We start from the raw sequence: 12988 nt of genomic DNA on the forward strand, positions 1-12988 counted from the left end.
CTTGAACAGTATGCAGTTGAACTACTGGCCTGTCCTGCATCCAGCGTTCTTTCGGAACGCACATTCAGTGATGCTGGAGGTTTTGTAACCGATCACAGGGTGCGCCTGTCCACTGACTCAGTCGATCGACTGACCTTCATAAAAACGAATCAGTCTTGAATCACCACCAGATGCCAAGCACCTGATGCTGATGTAACCGAATAATTTTTTTTGAAATATCAGATCCCTTCAAGACTGCCTATGCTGATGCTGAGTAACTATCCTGTTATGCTGAGTGACTATCCTCTTCCTCCTCAATGATCATGCTGATAGCTTGTAAGAATATTTTTGGTTCTGGGCGCCGCCACCAGTGGCTAAGGCCCAATTTTTCAGCCCCTGTTTAACAGGGGTGTGTAATTACAATTTTTGATGCAATATTTTGCAAGGAGGGTTCGTTGCTGCACTCAACTAGAGTATTTGTGAGGGGTTGCAGTGTTGTGGCACCAGCACCAGAGCCTAAGGCCCAATTTTTCAGCCCCTGTTTAACAGGGGCGTGTAATTACAATTTTTTTAGCAGGGCTTGTTCCTGCGCTCCAACTAGAGTATCTGTGAGGGGTTGCAGTGTTGTGGCACCAGCACCAGTGCCTAAGGCCCCATTTTCTGCCCCTGTTCAACAGGGACATGTAATTACAATTCTTGATCTAATATCTCATAGCAGGGCCTGTTTCTGCGCCCACCAAGAGTAACTGTGAGAACTTACAGTGTTGTGGCACCAGCGTCAAAACCACCAAAGGCCCAATTTTTCTGCCCCTGTTCAACAGGTGCATGTAATTACAATTCTTGATCTAATATTTCACAGCAGGGCTCGTTTCTGCGCCCACCAAGAGTAACTGTGAGGGCTTACAGTGTTGTGGCAACACCAACACCTAAGGCCCCAATTTCTGCAGAGTATATAGGGCAGGCCCCTACCTTCAAACATCCAACTTACAAATGACTCCTACTTGCAAACGAAAGGAGACAACAAGAAGTGAGATGAAATCTACCCCTAGGAAGGGAAATTCTCTCCTGTAAGAGTTAATATGGGAAAAACATGTCTCCTTTCCACTGATGCTTTATCACCAATCCTTGTTTCACTAAAAACTGCAAATTGTCAAAAAAACATTTGTAATTGGGACAGAAAGTGAGGTAAAATCTTCTGAAGAGGTGCACAGACAGCAAAACAAATGCCACAGGGGTGATAACCCTTCCCTATGTTTTCCAAAAAGCTTAAAATAGATTTTTTGGCTGGAGCTACACTTTGAAAATGTACCAGTTCAAAATTACAAACAGATTCTACTTAAAAACAAACCTACAGTCCCTGTCTTGTTTGCACCGCCTGTATACTGCTGCTCAGAGGGCCTGGGGCCCCACGCCTTTTTTTAATTTGGGTGCGGGGTTCCCCTTAATATCCATACAAGACCCAAAGGGCCTCGTAATGGACTGGGGGGGGGGGGTACCCATGCCATTTGTCTCACTGATTTTCATCCATATTACCAGGACATTACATTAAAGCCGTAAGCAGTTTTAAATGACTTTTATTCCTTTAAAAAAGTCATTTTGTGCAGGGACTGTTCTAAGCACGGGAAACACGCGCCACTTTACAGGCATACTATAGACACCCCCCAGGTACGATATATAAAGGAATATTTCACTTTTTTTTTCACTTTAAGCATCATTAAAATCACTGCTCCCAAAAAAACGTCAGTTTTTAAAACTTTTTTTTTGCATTGATACATGTCCCCTGGGGCAGGACCCGGGTCCCCAAACCCTTTTTAGGACAATACCATGCAAATTAGCCTTTAAAATGAGCACTTTTGATTTCGAACGTTCGAGTCCCATAGACTTCAATGGGGTTCTAACGTTCGTGCAAATTTTCGGTCTGTTCGCAGGTTCTGGTGCGAACCGAACCGGGGGGTGTTCGGCTCATCCCTCCTGGACAGTAGCATTATCAAGCTGTCAGGAGGGTAGTACTAGGCAGACTATCAGATTTAGATGAGCTTTACTTAAGTAATTTTGCATTTAAATTTACTGAGGCAATTCTGGTTTTCATCTCATTGACAGTAATTTGTTGTTGCTTATTTTGTACATTTGGTTGGCCCACTAGTGAAATCCCTGGAGTTGTCAGAATCATTATCTTCCTATGGACCACAAGCCTGCGGAAAGGCAGCCCAGTGTGTTCTATGGTTTGAGCATTGCGCAAAAATGCATCCACTGCAGTCCAATGTCCTATTTCTGTGGCATTAAAGGAATGTCAGATTCAGATGTCAGGAATCGCAGATTCATATGACAAAAGGCTGCAGTTCGTTCTATAATCTCCTGCTTATAAGAAAATAAAGACCTAAGACTCTGTAAGTATCTGCTACCGTTTACTGCTATCTGATAATATCACAGTGTTGTGTATAATTATTATAGAAAGGTCTCCGGCCTCCTTCAGTTTATTGAGAACCTCCAGAGCCAGAGATAGCTGACATCCTTCTGTATGGGGTGAGTTGTAAGGCATGGTGGGTGCAAGGTGGATAAAGTTATTGGGCGCCAGACACTTCTTGAATGGAAAAGAGATATTTATTTCTCTTACAAACTTTTATAAGGGAAAGAGGGTTAGGGCCAGGACACCCTTGAGTAGATGCAAGTTCAATTAGCAGACTCCAAGACTTCAATAGGAGGACAGTCGTGCAGGGAAAGGCCTCCAGCAAGAAGCCACATCTGCATGTGCAGGAATGCTGTCCCCTATGGCAACAGTCTTTAAGAGTTCCTAACACAAACGTAACAGTTCTTTCACCTTCACTACAACTTCTCTTTGTAGTTCTTCAACACACTGAGCTCCCGGTCTCTCACTAGACCCACTGATTCACTGCCACTGAATCCCTTGAGCTACTCCAATCTTCACGGTGGTATCTTCAAGCGTCACTCCCACCTCTCTGCTGGGTCCCTGGCTTGGCACTCCCGATACTTCTCAAGCTTCACCATTGCTGGCCTGCTCGGTCCCTGGCTTGACAAACAAGGCTGCTCTGCAAGCGTCACCTCCGCTGGCTGGGTCCCTGACTTGATCACCACCTGAATTTTCCCAATTCTCCACGTGCCCGTTCGGTGAGAATACTGCTCCGGTACTTGCTTCAGTTACTCACTGTGGTCCCTGGTAATAAGGTGGTTGGTCCCTTAGTGGCAACAGCTTCCCCTCTACCTCCGACCATGACAGGTTCTCTGGTCGGTAGAACTGTCACTTTTGGTTGGACTGGAAGCCGCAATCCCAACCCTGTGCTGCTCTCTTGCTTCTGGATAGGCCCACAGACAGCCTAGCAGCCAGATGCCCCCGGGATAGGCCCAATGTTTGGCCTAGCACCCAATCTTCAGCCTAGCAGCCCGGGGCAACATGACACACATCCACCCAGACAGCCGTCCAGGTGGCACAGAACATAGATCACCTGACTTTACCCAAATATATAGGTGCTCCCAGCAGGCCAAGGGATTAGATGCCCAATATTCCCATAACCTGACCTCGAGTTGCCTTTCTCATATCTAGTACCACCAAGTATCCAGCCACCTAGTGGTAGTAGAGAAAAGTGCAACAAGGCCAAGCTTAGGGAGAAATCAATAGATCTCTAACAATTGACCAGGATAACTACTCCTGGCAAGTAAATTTGTGGGGAGCTCCCTGCCTAAACTCCAGGGTGCTACATTATGTATTAAGACTTCTTGTCTCTGGGAAGGGAAGTGAAGAGAGAGACAGAAAATGGAGAGACAGAGAACTGAACTGATATTATTAATATTATTATTAGTAGTATTATTATGTCTTATACACACAGGGGCTGCTACTGCTGCTGTATTTTCAGCCACATCACAAGTAGAGACCATTATACAAGTATTCCTATGTTCTTATAGTTTAACTGCAGCTGCCCATAGCTTCTTGAGTGTATTTCTGAATTCATGTGGCAGACATACTTCTGTTCTATTGCTATTATGTCATATGCACAGTGCCTGGTAGCTAGGTCTGCACTACTGTATGTGTAGTAGTGGTCATCTTGATGCATGTTAGTAGATGAACCTGTTTATTGCAATATAATTTGTATACAGCTCCTGTTATTCTAGTTTACCCTGTCCCTTCTGGTCTGGGATTCTATATCTGATTTTAATTTTAGGCTCAATAACCAGCATAGGCTAAAGCCAGGTTAGGCTTCCGTGGCCATGTTGGGATTATAGCCTTAGAGGTCTGTTTGTATTTCATATTAGAAACTATAAGGGAGGGACTAAAGTGCAGAGGTGATAGGCTCACTCTGAGTTCCAGAGCTACAGTTACAGTGATGCAATACAGTTCCTGCCAGTGAAAAGCTCTATTCTAGGCTGGTTGGACAACAGCTGGAAGATTCCTGTGACCGCTGATCTTGTCTTCAGGTTTCTAATACAAAGACAAATGCCACATCATCCTTATGGGCCCCTTTAACCACTTACAGACCGGAAGATTTGACCCTTTAATGACCAGGCCATTTTTTGCGATACGGCACTGTGTCACTTTAACTGACAATTGCGCTGTCATGCAACGTTGTACCCAAACAAAATTAACGTACTTTTTTCCCATAAATAGAGCTTTCTTTTGGTGGTATTTGATCACCTTTGCACCTCTTTATTTTTTGCGCTATGAACTAAAAAAAGAGACACAGTTTTGAAAAAAAAAAAAAAAAGATTTCTTACTTTTTGCTATAATAATTATCCCTTTCATGACTAAGCCTAGTTTTGAAATTTGGTGTTTACAAGTTAAAATCCGTATTGTTTGCTAGAAAATTACTTAGAACCCCCAAATATTATATATATTTTTTTAGAAGAGAGTCTAAAGAATAAAATGGCGATTGTTGCAATATTTTTTATCACACGGTATTTGTGCAGCAGTGTTTTAAACGCAAATTTTTGGAAAAGTGACACTTTCATGAATTTTAAAAAATCCAAACAGTAAAGTTACCCCAATTTTTTTGTATAATGTGAAAGATGATGTTACGCCGAGTAAATAGATACCAAACATGTCACCCTTTATAATTGCACGCACTCGTGGAATGGCGACGAACTACGGTACCTATGAATTTCCATAGACGACGCTTTAAAAATTTTTTACGGTTACCAGGTTTGAGCTACAGAGGAGGTCTAGGGCTAGAATTATTGCTCTCGCTCTGACGATCGCGGCGATACCTCACATGTGTGGTTTGAACACCGTTTAAATATGCGGGCGCGACTTCGGTATGCGTTTTCTTCGCTGCGCGAGCTCGCGGGGACGGGGGCGCTTTAAAAATTTTTTTTTTTTTTTTATTTATTTTATTTATTTTTGTACTTTTATAAATTGTGTTTAAAAATTTTTTTTTTTTTTTTACTTTTATTGCTGTCACAAGCAATGTAAACATCCCTTGTGACAGTAATATGTGGTGACAGGTACTCTTTATGGAGGGATGGGGGGTCTAAAAGACCCCCCATCCCTCCTTTACACTTCAAAGTATTCAGATCGCCGAAAACGGCGATTCTGAATACTGTGTACTTTTTTAAATTCTGCGCCATTGGCAGCCGAGTAAACGGGAAGTGACGTCATGACGTCGCTTCCGCGTTTACAATTAGAAGGCTGGAACGAAGCCGCTCACAGCTTCGTTCCAGCCCGCCCCCAGCCGCCGGAGATTCCCGAATGGACACCGGGCCTCCCGATCGCACGGGAGGCCCGGTAACAGCGGCGGGAGGCGGCGGGAGGGGGGGGATGTCCCCTCCCGCTCCTCCGGTATAACAGCCGAGCGGCTTTTAGCCGCATCGATTGTTATATTCGGGTAGCCGATCGCCCGCTGAAAACAACGGTACCGGGATGATGCCTGCAGCTGCGGGCATCATCCCGGTATAACCCCGGAAAGCCGAGGACGCATATGTGCGTTCGGTCGGCGGGAAGGGGTTTTAATTATCCCCAAAAATGTTTTTAAAAAACAAAATTTCTTCATCAGTTTAGGCCAATATGTATTCTTCTACGTATGTTTGGTAAAAAAGATCCCTATAAGCATATATTGATTGGTTTGCGCAAAAGTTATAGCATCTACAAACTATGGAAAGGATTTATGGCATTTTTATGGCATTTTATTTATTTATTTTCTTACTAGTAATGGCGGTGATCTGCGATTTTTAGCGGTACTGCGACATTGGGGCGGACAGATCGGACACTTTTGACATATTTTTGGGACCACTGACATTTATACAACGATCAGAGCTATAAAAATGCACTGATTACTGTGTAAATGTCACTGGCAGGGAAGGGGTTAACACTAGGGGGCGATCAAGGGCTTAAATGTGTTCCCTCGTGAGTGTTTCTTACTGTGGGGGGATGGGACTGACTGGGGAAGGAGACATATCGCTGTTCCTACTTACTAGGAACAAACGATCTGTCTTCTCTCCCCTGTCAGAACAGGGATTTGTGTGTTTACACACACAAATCCCCGTTCTTGCACTCGTGCCCATGACCGTGGGTGGCCAGTGGCGATCGCGCTCACTGGCCATGCGCATCAGGTCCCCTGCCATGCCGTGGGCGTGCGCGCCTGCTATGGCTCTTAAAGGGAAGACGTACCCATACATCGTTTTGCGGGAACGTGCCAATTTGCCAACGTGTATCGGGGCGAGTCGGTCAGCAAGTGGTTAAATGTACTTTGCTGCAGCATTAATCTGGAGGTATAGTAATAACTATATATATACCCGGGTATACTGTGTGTTTACAATTCCACAAGGACAACTATCGGCCACTTTGCTGATAATACCTCTCTGTACATTGGATGTAGGTGCTGGTATTAATCCTATCTGTTATTAATGCTGGTTTTGGTAGTCTTTTCTGCTCTCAATTACTTTGTTTAGATTACTGATTCGTTTCCTAGGAAAGGAATCCCCTCTGATCACAGAGGCCAAGTCCTGGGTGGAGGCACTACCAATTTTATTAAGAAACACACTCTTCCACTTAGCGAAGGTTCTGTTTTTTCTATGTGTGACTTCTTTGTAGTTATTGGAGCAGCGATTGATATTAGGCTGTTTTGGGTTTCATAGACTGCAGGTTTGACTATTTCCCCCTGCCTTCTTGAACATGAAGAGGGGAGAGTTAAATTTGGAGCCTAATATTTATTGAGTACCAGCCAATCTTTGCTTCTGAGGATAGTAGCATAGGGAAGAGTGTCCTCTTATTGCACCTTGTAGCCTATACCCTCAACTCTCCCCAATTGTTAAAGTTTCTAGAAATAAGCCCTGGTTCACACTGAGTGCTGGAATTAAATCGTGTGAGTTCAGCTGAACTCGCACAATTTCATTCCCACATATCAGTCTTGATTTCGGGGACGATTTCAGAGACATCTGTACGGGTTTCTGCACAGATGTCAATGGAAATCGCATCCCAAAATCACCAAAAGTATTACAGAAACTACTTTTGGAAATTTATGTGGCGCCGCAGTGATTAGGACGGTGCCATTGCCGCCAATTTGGCATGCGATTTGACATGTCAAATCGCATGCCAAATCTCACCAATGTGAACCAGGGCTCAATCATAAAAAAAGACATTCCCCTAGATTGCTCCTTGCGTCAGTGTGCTTGCACTGTGGTCTGTTTGTGCTGGTAGCCTCTGCACTAGTAGGGGAGAAGTTTTATCATCATCATCAACCAGCGACCCCTTTAGGGGTATCGCTACAAATGCAAAAGCTGTTGCTAATGTTTTTAGAAGATTCTATCTAAAGGTGATGATCCAAGAAATGTGCAGTGTTTTTCAGGGTAATTTCCCAACTTTGCATAGGAATATACCACCATCCAAACCTGGTGCTGCCTGTACTATTCAATCCCATGTTACTATAATGCAAGCATTATTAAATGGGCAGAACAGTGGTGTAGTGGTTAGCACTTTCACCTAGCAAAAATAGGGTTTCTGGTTCAAACCCTGACCACGACACCATCTGCCTGGGGTTTGCATGTTCTCCCTGTGCCTGCGTGGGTTTCCTCTGGGTGCTGCGGTTTCCTCCCACACTCTAAAAGATTTGCTGGTAGGGTAATTAGATCCTGTCAAAAAAATTGACCAAATATTTGTATGTAAGCGCTTCGGGACCCCATGGAGTAAAGGACTGCGCTATACCGCCGATGGACATCAGCGGCAAAAAGCGCCCTGAGGCGATTCAGTTTGCATAGGTAGCGCTATACAAGTCACTCATTCATTCAAGCATCCAGTGTGGACATTCTTCTGTAGAAGCCCATATATACTCTGTTTCAAAATATATCACTATAATTTCCCATTATATCTGCCAGAAGCAGCTGACACTATAATTATGTAAGAAGGGTTTTCAACAAGAACCCCCTGAGCGGACTTTAGAGGCACAACAAACCTAAGAAAGCATAATCAAAATAACAATATAACCATTTTATTAAATATAAACACATACAATACATACATACAATACAAAGACATAGAAAAAAGATAATAAAAAATCATCTATATAGAAATATACATGATACAAGCCCTGATGTGTCTACGCGTTTCGTATAGAACTTCTTCGGGACACATTCAGGTTTCAGTTAATACACAAGAGGGTTTCACTAAAATGAGAAAAGATTTTATAAAAAAGTGAACACATAAACATATAATATCGTACAACAATGGATGAAAAGTGATAGCCCATGCCCAGAGATCAAACACTATATTAGTCCACTATATTACCTTGTAAAGAGACTTTAACAAAAACAGTAGTTCAAATTTGTTCAAATATAGACGTCAAGGTCTTAGCAATAGAGGTGGATGACCATCAACTAGAGAAGGAAGAAGAAGAAAAAAATAATAATAATACATAATAAAGATAGGAAAAAATATATGTGTATACAAAGGTCATAATATAGGAAAACAAGATGATATGATGTATACCTGTTTCCATTTACAACCAATCTCGGGGTTCAGTTCCAAGGAGAAAAAAGCCATTAAATAGCCAATAATAAATAGTAGTACTACAGCAACCATAGGAAGGCATCAAAGAGCCCATAGACCGTATCTGCTCAATGGTCCATGTGGAACCGTGCAAATGCACTGGGAGAGCCTATGGTAAAACATAACAGAGAGAGAGGAAAAAAAAACCACAGTAAGTTTGGGGTCCATTTATGTTCAATAAAAACGAATATAGTAACATCACAGCAGAGGATAGAATTGGATGTAAATCCCCAGGAGGATACAGAGATGTTCCTGGGTTGAAAGAGAGTGAGCAACTGCTATATAGTGTGTTTAGGCGCCAAAAGGGGAGGGGAGGGGGTGTGGCAGACCATATAGGCACCAAAAATTAACCAGTAAGGCACAGAGGGAACATCCTAAAGTATAACAAAGCAAGAAGGCGGAGAAAACCACAATATGTGGCTAAAACACACATTTACACAGGACGTGAAGTCTCTGTGCCAGGAACCAGATTACATCCTGTATAGAACAGTAAGTAGCGGCCACTGGAGGACCAGAAATGAAAAAAAAAAAAAAAAAAAAACCTAGGAAGATAGATGCAAACAGACATACTCTGTCATAGGCCACATGTCAACACATTGAAGTACGATAAAATGAAATGATATAAAAACAATATACAGTAGTATGCATTGGAATAATTAGTAAATACAAAAAAACAAATATAATTGTAGTAACAGATTTGCTCAAGGGTATAAGAGAGTACTTCTAAATAAAATATTATAGTTCTAATGATCCTGTTAATTGCATATTATCAATAGATTAGTGGTAATAGAGAAAAAAAAAGGAAATCATATAAAAAATAAACAGAAAATATAAACAAGAAAACATTTATAAAAATGGTTTGAAACTAAGCATATCATTAAGACCAGGGTATGATGTAGCTTGTAAATTATACACCCACTGGGTCTCCCTTTGGAGTACCCTTTGGTCAAAATTACCGCCTCTGGGATCATCATAAATACGATCCAGAATGGCAATTTTGAACGATTGTGGATCGTAGTTATGCCTAAATGCCACATGTTACCCAATGACCTTGTTCAGTATGCCATTGGTGGCATAATAGACATGATCTTTCACTCTTTTCCATAGAGGTCTAATTGCTTTACCGATGTAGAACACTCCACATCGGCACAAAATAATATAGATAACCCCTTAACATGTAACATGGTGCTTTAAGCGATGTAATTGACCATTAGGCAAGGTAAAGGAAGGTCCCTCCAACAAAAGATGACAAAAATCGCAACTACCACAATGGAATAAGCCAGGTGGTTCTTGTTGTGTATCTCGAGATTTGTGGTAGTTGCTATGCACAAGAAAGTCCTTAATAGATCTCGGACGTCTATATGTTATCTGAGGACGTGGTCCTAGGTACTTTGTTGGAGGGACCTTCCTTTACCTTGCCTAATGGTCAATTACATCGCTTAAAGCACCATGTTACATGTTTAACTAATGGGTGTATAATTTACAAGCTACATTATCCCCTGGTCTTAATGATATGCCCTGTTTCAAACCATTTTTATAAATGTTTTCTTGTTTATATTTTCTGTTTATTTTTTATATGATTTCCCTCATTACCACTAATCTATGTATAATATGCAATTAACAGGATCATTAGAACTATAATATTTTATTTAGAAGTACTCTATTATACCCTTGAGCAAATCTGTTACTACAATTATATTTGTTTTTTTTTGTATTTACTAATTATTCCAATGCATACTATATTGTTTTTATATCATTTCATTTTATCGTACTTCAATGTGTTGACATGTGGCCTATGACAGAGTATGTTTGTTTGTATCCATCTTCCTAGGTTTCTTTTTTTTTTTTTTCATTTCTGGTCCTCCAGTGGCCGCTACTTCCTGTTCTATACAGGATGTAATCTGGTTCCTGGCACAGAGACTTCACTTCCTGTGTAAATGTGTGTTTTAGCCACATATTGTGGTTTTCTCTGCCTTCTTGCTTTGTTATACTTTAGGATGTTCCCTCTGTGCCTTACTGGTGAATTTTTGGAGCCAATATGGTCTGCCACACCCCCTCCCCTCCCCTTTTGGTGCCAAAACACACTATATAGCAGTTGCCCACTCTCTTTCAACCTAGGAGCATCTCTGTATCGTCCTGGGGATTTATATCCAATTCTACCTTAAGTGAGTACTTTATCCTCTGCTGTGATGTTACTATATTAGTTTTTATTGAAGCATAAACGGACCCCAAACTTACTGTGGGGTTTTTTTACTCTCTCTCTCTGTTATGTTTTGCCATAGGCTCTCCCAGTGCATTTGCACGGTTCCACGTGGACCATTGAGCAGATACGGTCTATGGGCTCTTTGATGCCCTCCTATGGTTGCTGTAGTACTACTATTTATTATTGGCTATTTATTGGCTTTTTCCTTGTTGGAACTGAACCCCAAGATTGGTTGTAAATGGAAACAGGTATACATCATCTTGTTTTCCTATATTATGACCTTTGTATACACATATATTTTTTCCTATCTTTCTTATGTATTATTATTTTTTTTCTTCTTCCTTCCCTAGTTGATGGTCATCTACCTCTATTGCTAAGACCTTGACGTCTATATTTGAACAAATTTGAACTACTGTTTATGAACTTGTTAAAGCCTCTTTACAAGGTAATATAGTGGACTAATATAGTGTTTGATCTCTGGGCATGGGCTACCACTTTTCATCCATTGTTGTACGATAGTATATGTTTATGTGTTCACTTTTTTATAAAAGCTTTTCTCATTTTAGTGAAACCCTCTTGTGTATTAACTGAAACCTGAATGTGTCCTGAAGAAGTTCTATATGAGATGCGTAGACACATCGGGGCTTGTATCATGTATATTTCTATATATAGATGATTTTTTATCTTTTGTCAATGTCTTTGTATTGTATGTATTTATATTTAATAAAATTGATTATATTGTTATTTTGATTATGCTTTCTCAGGTTTGTTGTGCCTCTAAAGTCCGCTCAGGGGGTCCTTGTTGAACCCCCTTTTTTCTTTTCTATGACATACAATTTATATGGATGTGGCCATAGGAATGTCCTTTTTTTCTATTTTTTGTACTATAATTATGTAATCCAACAATTCAGTTCTGCATAAATATTGTAAGCCTTGCAGTGTTCCAGCTACAGAAAGAATCACTAGTGGTACATGTCCCACATTAGGGAAACAACTGGAGGACAATTATTTGATGCATATTGACTTAGGCTGGTTTCACATGGACATTTCGTCTTTTTGTTCAGTTCAGTCACATTTTTTTTTGTAAAAAAACAGATAAAAATGGATAAGCATGTCAATTTTTACATCTGTTTTCATATCCGCTTACATCCGTTTTTTACACACACAAAAAAGTGACTGAACTGAACGTCAAACACTATATATAGCTGGTTGCTAAGGAGGGGGCAGAGAAGCCGGCTGCTGCATCCTTAACAACTAATGAGTTATCAGCTGTCAGCGAGATTCCCTGCTGACAGCTGAATGTAAAAAAAAAAATTGCTGGCAAAAAAAACGTGAAAAAACATGGGTCTAGTATGGATTCAGAGGAAACCCCCCACGCCAACATTTAAAAAAAAAATGGTGTGGGGTCCCCCCCAAAATCCATACCAGACCCTTACCCGAGCATGCAGCCTGGCAGATCAGGAAAGAGAGGGGATGAGCGAGTGCCCCCCCCCTCCTAAACCATACCAGGCCACATGCCCTCAACATGGGGGGGTTGGTGTGTGTATGGGGACAAGGGCCTCTTCCTGACAACCCTGGCCGGTGGTTGTCAGGGTCTGTGGGTGGGGGGGCTTATCGGCCCCCAGATCCCAGCCCCCCTCCATGTGAATGGGTATGGGGTACATACTACCCCTACCCATTCACAAAAAAAGGCAGTGAAATGTAAAAAAAAAAAACAAGAGACGGTTTTTGACAATTCCTTTATTAATAGCCGCTGTTCTTCTGTTGCTGACTTCCTCCGTTGTGTTGTCGTCCGCTGTCTAGCAACTGTTATATAGCCA

The sequence above is a fragment of the Aquarana catesbeiana genome, linkage group LG10, assembly GCF_042186555.1.
Source record: "Aquarana catesbeiana isolate 2022-GZ linkage group LG10, ASM4218655v1, whole genome shotgun sequence".
Lineage (NCBI taxonomy): Eukaryota > Metazoa > Chordata > Amphibia > Anura > Ranidae > Aquarana > Aquarana catesbeiana.